Raw genomic sequence first — 12491 nt, forward strand, 5'->3', positions numbered from 1 at the left:
GACCCATAACCTCCTGGATATGGTTTTGGACTTGAGAAGAGGAACACAGGTGTGAGTGATAACACTTTGGTATCTACATGACAGGCAAAATATCTTAGAGTACGTAGTGTATTTAATATGAATCTGGACCCTACTGACCCTGAATTGTTACTCATCAGGTGTGCGTATATGTGAGGTAAACATTTTGCATGGATTACATGCTAACAACCACACATCTTCAATAGATCCTACTGGAGAGGCCTCAGAGGATGTGAGAATGGAGTACAAAAATCTGACCCTGACCCGTGAGCTACACATAAATTCCCACATCTCATCCACAACAGTTCTATTAAAGCCTCTCCTGCAACCACTATGCACAGTTTATGTTAAACAGAAAAGTTTAGACTTATGATATTTACTCAGGTAATTTTATTGCATCCCTCAGATTGCACTAATGGAAGGGAGAAACTGAATCGACAATCAGACCAGACTCTACAATTGTGAGTGAAGTTTTCTAAGGGGGAGGAAATGGAACTGTGGTAACTTAAATGGAGGTGTCTCTCAGGAGAAGGAAAATGGAGCAGGCTTTGACATAGGGGAGCCCGACCAGGTTCTGGGAATCACTTCATGGGCCACCGGATTCTTCTGAAAATCCTTTATTAAAATAGTTTATAAGAGGATGAAATATTTCCTAACACTCCTCAGAAAGGGAAAGACATTTATTCCCCTATTCTCACAGAGTATAGATGTGATTAGAAACTTTTAGTTGTTGACAATTGACCTTAATATCTGCATGAACTTTCTCAAAAGGAGATAAATGAACCATAATGCAAGCAACATATATTGGTTCCGTGCAATTTTAATGTTGTTTTCAGAGAATAGAGAGGGAGCATCTGTTCGTTGACTCCCATCTCAAATGAGGTGGTAGAACTATGACGGCCTTTTATCACAACCCATTTTTTCTGCCCAAGAGGAAGTAATAAAAAATAGATAAAATTCCTCTCTACTCTGCAACCAAGAGTGACCTGGTTGTTAGAAAAACCCCCTATGGGAAACCCAGAATTGTTCAAAGCTTTGGTAAAGAAGGAGGAAGAGAAGGAGTTGTTTTATTAAAGGCAAAACGCTGTAACACGTGGACATTGAAGCTAAATGTGCTTAATGCTCTTTGGGAGTAAATAATAAAGAGGCACAGTGGAGTGGTCTCTGCCTCTGCGTAACTTTTGTTCACTTTAGAAGAACCAAATTAAAATTATCTGATGTCTGATATTTGCTTTAAAATACTTCAGGAAAAAAAGAAAGTTATGAAATAGACTTTTAAAAAAAGATAAACCGATCCTTTAAAATTATTCAAGTTGGGTAAATAGAATACATGAGAGTTTATTCTGTCCTTTTCCTCCCTTATGTTTGAAAATTATACAACACAAAATTCAATGTGTGTTAGCTCAGAAAATGGTGCCATCTCTGATTTTAGACAGCTTTAAAACAGTGACCTAGAAAAGTTCTTTTTTTTCCACATTGAACTCTGAAAGAAGGCATATTTAGTGTGCAGTTTCAGTATTTTTTATTCTATTCTTGAATTTCCTAGTTATCCCCAATTCTTCAGGAAAGGATTGTAAACATAACCTTCCGTGGGGAAGAGAAAGGTACAGAAAAGTAAAGTCTGACTTTTTGCTTATGCACATCTCTGTTGAAAAACATAGTAGCATCACCCAGGGAGGCCAATGGTCCTGAAATTTTAGACCAAAATCAGCAAAGAAATTACCATGAGTGGCAGTCCAGTTTAGAAGTGGAAGGCTTGGGAAAGAACACTAAAGAAATCTGATTTCAACTAATCCAGTTAGCTGAAGATATAACTACTTTTATGCCTAAATATAGCGGGGGAGAATGATCTTGGAGGAATGTTTGTGGTTTATTTGCATATGTCTATGTTGAATAGTAAGTTACTGTCTTTTCAAGGAAAGGACTGACACATTCTGGTAATATGTTATTTCTCCATTTGTATTAAAATGTGTTTTCTTTTGAAGTAATGGTGCTAACATATGGTGGCATGACAAAATATTTTTAATGTTTATTTTTATATTGTTTTTGATAATCATTTTGGAATTGTTCCCCCAAATCAAAAAATCTAAAAATGACTTTTTTTAGTTCCATTTTGTCTATTTCTATCTGTTCATCTTTTTTCTCTAATCATCTGCTTCTCCAATTTTTTAACTTCTGTAATCATTTTCTTTCTCTATTCCATAAAGCTTAATTATGTTGAGCAATTTATTCTATCACAGATTTTTTTTTTAAATTCTTTTTAATCACCTGGGGCCACACATAAACTTGTGCAACAAAAGGATGTATAATATGGAGAAGTAACAACTTGATCTTCCATTTTATAACAATGAAGAATGATGGAGTGAAATAAACAAACATTTTTAACCATGTATGTCCAACATTTTTTCCAGAGATGTGTTGATTGATGCTGAGTATTATTAACAGTCTAAGAAAACAGAAACCATACTAGTTATTTTAAGAGTGAGACTTTCATATAGAGAATTGGTTAAGAAGGTTTTGGTGGGCTCAAAAGATTGTTTAAAAGATGTCACAAAGATAGTGAATGGAAGAAGCAGCTACTAACTACCATCATTAAGTTAGGGAAAGGTTAAGAGGCTGAGAGGATTAGAACCTACAAGCTTGAAGAGGAACTTCTGTGGAGATCTCAGGCCTCCTTCTTAGAAAAGGAGTAGGACACCTCGAGGAGGGACTCAGCACAGCTGGGACTTAGACCTTAGAATAGAAGATAGATGCTGGTACCTCTGGAACTCAGCCAGCGCTTTGCAGAGAAGCCCAGATCTCTAAGGACAGACTTCTATTCAGCTATAACTGGTACCTCTGAGGGGACATAATGAGGCGGTTTTCGGAAATGTGTAAGAACAAAAACAGCTGGAAACTGGAACTCAGTGCTGTCCCAAAGTGTGGAGCTACTGGAACAACACTGGAATCACAGAGCAGAAAGTAGATTAATTACCAGCAGGGTGAACCCTCTGTTACTCATCATCTACGTATACACATACTCTTATTATATACATGTTAGAATATCATAGAACAACAATAACAATTTCACACTTTCACCTAAAAGTATTCAATCATCTTGTTTTACACATAAAGATGTTCTCATTTACTCCCTACAAAGGGCAACATAAAATCAAATTGGTTGGAGAATCTATCACTGAATATTGTTAATTACTCCCATATTCAGTCATGATCCCATCTGAATATTCTGTAATCTAAAGACTAACTTATAAAGTTAACTACTCATGGCCACCCTTAATAACAAAATAAAGACAAGGATAAGAGTGGGGAACAAAGTAATCTGCACCCCCGAAACACACACACACACACACACACACACACACACACACACACACACACACCCCTATCTAGAGAAAATGTGCATAGCTGCTACGGTACTTGCCTTTGTAATCAGTGGTAAAGCCATAATTCATACAGACCCTACCTATGCTGTAGCATTTGCTGATCTCTGTAGTGTAAATATTTCCAAAGGTTGATTTCAGGCTTCCAAGGTGATGTCACTGAATGCAGAGTTGAGAAACGACTCATATAATCAGTCCCTTGTAGTTCGTATGTGCCTGCTTCATGCACCACTGCTTTCACAATACTGGAAGTTTAAACGGCATCTGCCATTTTGCACTTGGCCATGTTGCACTCCTCACGCCATTCAAGCAAAAGGCAGAGGATAGTTACACTGGCATGGTGATAGGAGACTCTCTAGGGTCTCCTCTTATTACCATAAAGTAATTGAAAATTACAGTAAAGCAAATGAATAAACAAATAAACAAGCAGGCAAACAAATAGACAAGTGAGGCAGGTCCATTCATGATTCAGACTCTTCAGGAATCAACATTTAAATCATTACCTGCTAAAGAACTTCAGCCAGTTGAGCTTGGGCCAGTAAACAAAGGGCATAGGGAACGTGAAATGGATGAAGATCATTGGCTATTAATTTTGTGTCCCCCAAACCTAACAGAGTTTATGACAATTTAAGTGCTCAATAAATGTTTGACAACTGAATAAAATGTATCTACCAGATTAATTATCTAAATTGTCATTAGACCAAAGGTCACTTTCCAAACTAAATTATCAACTACATTAATGACTTTGGGTTTGAAATTCCATTGTTTTTTTCCCATATGTGTACACCAAAGCACAACAAAAAAAGTGACTAAATTAACATTGCCATCCCGATGAAAATCTGAGTCATCCAAATTAGATATTCCCAAATTCCTCACTTTGCTTTTTATTATATTGATATTAGAAGATTGTGGTTAATTAAAGATAAAACATTCACCTTCCACTGACTTTAAAAGCAGGTGCAGAGAAATAAGCCATTAATTTGGATAGTGAGCCCGATGAAAGAATAACACTTATCCATGTATGATAGATATTATTTGTTGATCTCAGTACTACTCCTGCCCCTCAAAGCATTCCCAAAAACTGCAAGGCAAGGAAGCTAAAAGCTACATTTCCCAGACTCTTTCACTAGCTGAAAGGTGGAGAGAAGGAAGAAGGAGTATCCTGTGGCAGCTGCAGACCAGTGAGTGGGCATCAGCAGGAAAGCCGCACATGAAGGCTATTTTTTGCAGCCACTGTAATTCCTCCTGAGTATTATCCACTTCAGTGCTCATGCATTTAAGTCATTCATGGAAGCTTCCTGAGGTTTTCTGGACTCCGCCTGAAAGTATCCCGCCCAGGGACTGCAGGCTTCTGAGGTCACTGGTGATAATTTCCCTGTTCTATGTTGATGTCCCCATTTCCTGAAAGTTAGTACACCTCTGCTTAGTACACCATTCTATTCCATACTTCTTGCCTCATAAAGGACATGATCGATATGAAAGAAGGAGGAAGAAGGAAAAAAAAAAAAAAAAAGACAGCAGAAATCAATATTTGTTGATTAGTCTTTGAAATGAATGCAAAGATTTCTTAGCCCCCAAGATCCTTAGAGAAGGATCAGATGGACATTTGTCAGAAAATACTGAAATATGGTATTACTTTAGGAGTCTAGTAGTCACTTCTAAAATTACTTTTATTGCTACGGTATTGTAATTCTATGAACCATCAGGTAGCAACTAAGGAGTGGGTGTTCCGGACCATTATGGAATTGATATTAAATTATCTAAAATGTGATAGAATAAAAACAGTAATCACACTGATAGCTTACATTAGCACTTAAAAATGCTTCAAAGTGCAAGCCTGCATAATTTACTCATAAAACACTCACTACAGAGCATTATTCTATACTTATGTCCACCATTATAATTATTTCTAAATGATAAAAAATATATCAAACAACATATTCACAATATACATGGAATGTTTCATACCATGTTTCCCCAAAATAAGACCTAGCCAGACAATCAGCTCTAATGAGTCTTTTGGAGCAAAAATTAATATAAGACCCGGTATTATAATATATTATATTAATTATATTTTAAGACTGGGTCTTACAGTAAAATAAGAGACCGAGTCTTAGTTTTTTAAATATATATATATAAATTTTTGCTCCAAAAGATGCATTAGAGCTGATTGTCTGGCGAGGTCTTATTTTCGGGGAAACACGGTATATGCAAGATGCAATGATATGTGTGTACTTAGGAACGTACCAAAGAGTATAATATGCAAGCTCTCTGATTTTACAGAGAACCCCAGAGTCATTCTTAATTCCTTCATTCAATCCATCAGGCTGTAGCTGTAGGTTGTAACGCCAAAATATATCTCAAGTATAATTACTCCTTTTCGTCCACATTGCAGTCGCTGGCTAAGCAATCATCATTTTCCATGAACTTGTCTCCTCACTCCTGCTTCTACATTTTGTCCCCCTGCCCCCAGCCCACCACCAATTCAATTTACACTTGGCACACAGAGTATGGTTTTAAAACATAAAAAAATCACACCATGTTAATTACTCATTATAAAACTTTCAGAGCTTCTTTTCTGTTGTGATATAACCCAAATGTGTTTGGCCAGCAAAGTCCTGTAGGATAGAACTCCCGCACAGCTCTCAAGCCCTACCAGTAGTACTGCATCCCTTTCTTTGTTATGCTCAGCTATCTTGCCCTTTTGTCTCTACCTTCCTTCTCTACTTGAGCACTTTGGCAATTACTGTTCTCTCCCCTAGTAAACTCCTCCATCTTGCTTTTTAAAATCCTTTTTATTTTGAAATAATTTCAAATTTACATGAGTTGCCAGATAATATTAAGAGCTCTCGTATACCCTTTGTCCAGAAGAGGAAACTTGCTTTCATAACTACAATAAAATAGTCACAATCGGGAAAAAGCCATTGATCACATATTCATTAAATATTACCATCTAATTCACAAACCCCTTTCGAATCTCACAAATTGTCCTAATAATATGATGTAAAAGACCAAGATACAATCCAGAATCTTATGATGTACTTAATTGACATCTCTTATTAGTCATTTTTAAGCTGAAAGAATTCATCAGGTTCTTCTTGTATTTCATGACTTTGATGGGTTTAAAGAATTCAGACCTGTGACCTTGTAGCACGTTTTTTATATTGATTTGTGTTCTCCTCAATACATTGTATTAGAAAACACACCATGGCAGTTATTTTATTGGTGATGTTAACCTTCATAGTTTGATTAAGGTAATACTGGTTTTCTCCACTGTAGAATTGATTACTTAATGTGTTTATTAATTAGAATTTTAAAGTATTTGGTAGAAATATACTTTGATACTATGTATACTCTGTTCCTCACAATTTTTGCATCCCTTTATGATGCTTGCATATATTATTAGTAGGAAAGCTGCCAAATGCTGATTTTCCAACTCCCGCATTCCTTTACACATACAAGTTGGAATTCTACTGAAAGTAGAACTTGCTATTTCTTCAATTTAATATTTTATTTATTTATTCATCTATTAATTTGAATTTATTTTACTCAAAGTTACTATTTATTATTTTTATTATTTGATGCTGAAATCCCTCCATAGTTGGTCAGTTGAAGCCTCTTGAAAGTTGTTGTATACTTTCAACACACTTCCATCATTATTTGAGCAGTTCCTTGCTCCCAGCCCAAGGAACTGCCCCAAGCCCAAATTTTATTTCACTTGCCCAAGCCCTGGAGTCAGCCACTTCTTCAGAAACCGTAGTTCCTTTAATTGTAAAGTAGTATGTATAAATACAGAGATCTCAGTGTTAGTTGTGCTGATTTCAAATGGTACATCAGTGGAGAGAGTTGGAAAATATATGTATATATACATATGATATAGACACATATGCGTCTATATCAACTTCTGTTCTTACTCATCTACAATTTACTTTTGTAAATTTTCAACTATAGTTGACATGCAATATTATATTATTGTACAACATAGTGATTAGATATTTATATAACTAACAAGGTTATCACCCCAATAAATCTAGTACCAATCTGTCACCATACATAGTTATTACAATATTATTGACTATATTGCTTACTCTATATTTTACATCCCCATAACTATTTTTTAAGCACCAATTTGCACTTCTTAATCCCTTTCTCTTTTTCACCCACCCCCCTCCTCTTTCATTTGGCAACCCTCAAAATATTATCTGTATCTATGAGTTTGTTTCTGTTTTGTTTGTTAATTTAATTTGTTCTTTAGATTCCAAATCTAAATGAAATCATATGGCATTTGTCTTTCTCTGTTTGATGTACTCTACTCAGCACAATACCTTCTAGGTCCATCTATGTTCTTGCAGATGGAAAGACTTCATTCTTTTGCTGAGTAATGTTCCATCGTATATACTATGTACCACTTCTTCTTTATCCATGAATCTATTGACAGACACCCAGGTTGCATCCATATCTTGGCTATTGTAAATAATGTTGCAATGAACATATGGGTGCACATGTCTGTTTGAAATAATGTTTTAGGTTTCTTCAAATAAATACCCAGAAGTGGGATTACTATATCTTTCTTTGTCTCTTGTTATAGCTTTTGTTTGAAAGTCTATTTTGTATTATAAGTTTTGCTACTTTAGCTTTTTGTTTTTGTTTCCATTTTCATGAAATATCTTTTTCTCATATTTTTACTTTCAGTCTGTGTGTGTCTTTCAATCTAAAGTGAATCTCTTAAAGGCAGCATATGTAAGGGTGTTGTTTTCTTATCCTTTCAGCCCTCCTATGTTTTTTGGAGTAGAGCATTAATCCATTTACATTGAAAATAATTGTTGATAGGTATATAGCTATTGCCATTTGATTATTCATATTTTTCATATTTTTTCTTCTTATTCTCATTCAAAGAAGTCTAACATTTCTTATAATACTGGTTTGGTAGTGATGAACTCCTTTAGTTTTTCCTTGTCTGGGAAGCTTTTTATTTCTCCTTCAGTTCTAAATGATAGCTTTGCTGCGTAGAGTAACCTTTGTTGTAGGTCCTTGGTTTTCATCACTTTAAATATTATGTGCCAATCCTTTCTTCCTTTCTAGCCCTCAAAGTTACTGTTGAGAAACCAGCTGAAAATCTTATGGGAGCTCCCTTGTAGGTAACCTACTGCTTTTCTCTTGCTGCCTTTAGGATTCACTTTTTGTCTTTAACTTTTGACTTTTAAATTATGATGTGTCTTGGTGTGGGCCTCTTGGATTTATCTTATTTGGCACTCTCTGCACATTCTGGGCTTGTATATCTACTTCTTTTGCCAGGTTAAGGAAGTTTTCCATCATTCTTTACTCAAATAGGTTTTCAATTCCCTGCATTCTCTCTTCTATTTCTGATACCCCCGTGATGCAAATGTTGTTACTCTTGATGTTGTCCCAGAGACCCCTTAAACTACCTTCATTTTTTTTTGGATTATTTTTGCAGTTCTGATTGGGGGTTTTCTGCTACTTTATCTTATAAATATCTGTTTGATCCTCTGCTTCATCTAATCTACTGTGGATTCCCTCTAATATATTCTTCATTTAAATTATTACATTCTTCATTTCTGACTGATTCTTTTTTATGTTTCCTATCTCCATTTTAACGTTTCCTATCTCTTGGTTGAAGTTTTCTCTGAGATCATTGAGCGTCCACATAAGCAGTGTTTGAACTCTTTGTCTAGGATATTGCTTGTTTCCATTTTGTTTAATTCTTTATCTGGAGTTTTTTCCGTTCTTTTATTTGGGACATGTTTATCTCTCCATTTTTGTTGCCTTCCTGTGTTTGTTTCTATGTATTAGATGGTGCTGCTATGTCTTTGGTCTTCAAGAGTGGCCTTGTGTAGTTGGTGTCCTATGGGGCCCAGTAGCACAGTCTCCCTGGTCACCTGGGCTGGATGATTCAGGTGTGTCTCTTGTGTGGGTTTTCTGTAACCTCCTATCGTAGTTGAGCCTTGGTTGCTGTTTGCATGTCAATGGGAGGGATGGTCCCTCAGGGTGATTGGTTGTAAGGATTGGCTGTGATTACAGTGGAGGACCTGTTATGCAGGGGCTGGCCCTACAGAGCAGGATTTGTTCTAGCAGGGCTCTGGTGCCTGCCCAGTCTGCCAATTGGGTATGCCGTCCAAGGAGGTAGGCAGTCCAGAGCTTGCCACTAGGTATGCCAGCCTTACGATCTCCTGGGAGGGGCCTTGCCACATGCCTAGTTCAACTGCAGACTGGGGCTACCTGGAATGATCCATAAAGCAATGCAACAGATGGTTGCCACTGACGCTTGGCTTGGAGGTGCCTGTGAGAGGCCAAGCCATGAACCAAGGGCAGTTGTCACTAGTCCTGGGCTTAGGTCTGTTCAGCATGAGGTACGGGGCACATCAAGGCCAGATGCTGCTTGTTTGGAGTTTGTGAACCTTTGGGAGATTTTAGGAAAATCCACAGCATGAGCAAAGGCAGGAAGTTTGTATAGAAAAGCCACTGGAAGCTGCTAGGGTGGGCCCTCATGTTGGGTAGGGCGGAGTCTCAGGGAATCACCAGAGCAGAGTAACCAATGTCAGCCAGGTTGAAGAAAACTCAGATATGGCTCCAGCCTGCATGTGAAGGCTGGGTGATAGAAAGGCTCAATAAAGGAACAATGGCTTCTGCCAGCACTTCTGTCTGGGAGGCAGCTGCCCCTCCAGCCCTCATCCTGAAAACAGACAATTCAGTTTCTCCCCATATGTCCCTGGAATGCTTTGAGTTGCTGCTCCAGTGCTGGAGTTCAGAACAAATGAGTCTGTCAGTGAGTAAGTCCATGTATAGTATCTTTAAGAGGAGCGCCTGGGACTCTAGTCGCTCTCTGTCTCATACAGTCACAATCTCTGCTGATTTTCACAGTCAGAAGTTGTGAAGATTTCTCGTCCCAGCATTGAAACACTGGGCTGAGGAGTCTGTTGAGGGGCTGGGACCCCTTGATCCTCAAGGTGGACCTACATACCCAAGATATGCCTCCCGAATTTGAACTGCCACACATGGGTGTGAGACCAGCTCATTCAATGTCTCCACCCCTCCTACTAGTCTCCACATTGATTCTTCTGTATGTCTTTAGTTATAGGACTTCTGTTTAGCTAGACTTCATGTGACTCTCAATGGTGATTGTTCTGTAGTTTAGTTTTAATTTTGATATCACAATAGGATGCAGGCATAGCTATTACCTACTCCACCATCTTGATGAGAAAATTTATAATTTATTTTTTAAATCAAAATTTCACATTGCTAGTTCCAATTCTAGTCACCTCTTTCTACATTTGTAACTCCATTTTTTAACAGTGAGAATCTTGCCTCCCATGGTCCTCAATTTATTTGCTTATTTTCTCCATCTCCCTGCGTTGTATGTACCAATCTTCCAGCAGTCTTGGCAAAAACTCAGTGAAGGGAAAAAAGAATGAGGAAAAGGGAGAAAAGAAGGAGAAAACCTCACCATGTCTTTCAGTTACTTTAATCTCATTCTTGGGTCCTTGCTTAAATGCAACCACCATCTAAGATGAATCCTTTTTATACAGTGACACAGTGATCATAAGAAAAATTTAAGATTGACTACTAGTATTTATACTCCCTTATACTCCCTTTAAAAGAAAGTGTCAAATTTTTGATGCTTTATTCAAGCAAAGTGGTTATGATTTCAGGCTCCTAGAGACCTGATTCTGCCACTTACCAGCAATGTGAACATGTACAATAGTTTTTAATCATCAAGTCTAAAAACTGGCTCATAGTATGGAGCTAGCAAACTCATACAGATGTTGTAAAAAATAAACAAGATCAGAATAATAAAGGTCTTGCTGTGAATTTTATTTGGCATGTGGTAGACACTTAGTCAAAAAATCTTAGTTGTTGCTGAAATACGTTTGGGGTAGTATTATTGTCATTGATATCAAGTTGAATTTATGTTAATATTAGCAGTAGCATTCTTCAGATTTAAGTTCTTCAAGAATTTATGCATCCCTAAAATCATAATTATGTACTGTGCAAATATCGTTAAACTTACCTGAATATTTTTGTCCTTAAGAAACACTATAAATTTGTATCAATGAAAAATATTGCATGTCTGTAAACATATGCAAAATAGTGTGAGTACATTTATTTTTCTGGACTATCTTTTACAAAGAGGTACTTTTTATTTTCAAAGATGATTCATGGTAATCTACACACACTAATACATACACACAATAAATGTTTAAACAATGATGGGAAAATGGCTAATATGTTGTAACTACTTATATTTTAATAAAATAGAAGTGTTTTCAAAATATTTTACTAATTTCCAGGATTTTTAGTGGAATATCAATTCATTATATTAATTTCATTGATGGTTGCTTTCATTTAGGAAAGCAAGACTTGTAATTATTGTCTGTCTGTGTTTTGTTTTTAAGACTCAATTATGTTGATTTAAAAAATATTTTATACAGGTTTTATTTCTACATAGTAATAAAAATTTTTTTTTTTGGAAGTTACATGGTAATAAAGATGTAAAAAATAAAGCTTTAAGCCAGAAAAACAAAATTTTTACATAAATGTACAACATTCAAAGCATTGATTATTACTGTTACTTGGACATAATGTAAATGAAAATACTTGAAAACCTATTAATATTGAAATGTTCCACTGCCCTCTTATGGAAGGTACATGAATGACATTCAGTGGTTTTACACATTTCTTTTGAAGTGGAAATACTATAACATTTTTTAAATGTGGTATAATTGATTATTTTATATTTTGTTGTTTAATTTCCTGACTACAAAACAATACTTAACAATTTTTATTTGTATAATTTTTTTCTCCTTAAGTTAATCAATATATAATTTCTACAAATTTGTTTCTCACATAGTGTTCTTTGAATTTATATAAAAATTGTAGTAGTACGTTTAATGGAAAACTGGTATACAATAGTTGAGCATTTAATGCTGAGGGTGAGTAAAATACTCATTTTAATGTTTAAAACATGGCTGGTTAATCCATATGAAAACACTGAATAAAATAATAGTTAGCCCTCTATAACATGTACAATTTGATATACATTGTTCTAGGTAAAAAGCATTCTACCTATATTAACCC

The sequence above is a fragment of the Rhinolophus sinicus genome, chromosome 1 (assembly GCF_057876585.1).
Source record: "Rhinolophus sinicus isolate RSI-liver-muscle chromosome 1, RSI-T2T, whole genome shotgun sequence".
Taxonomy (NCBI): domain Eukaryota; kingdom Metazoa; phylum Chordata; class Mammalia; order Chiroptera; family Rhinolophidae; genus Rhinolophus; species Rhinolophus sinicus.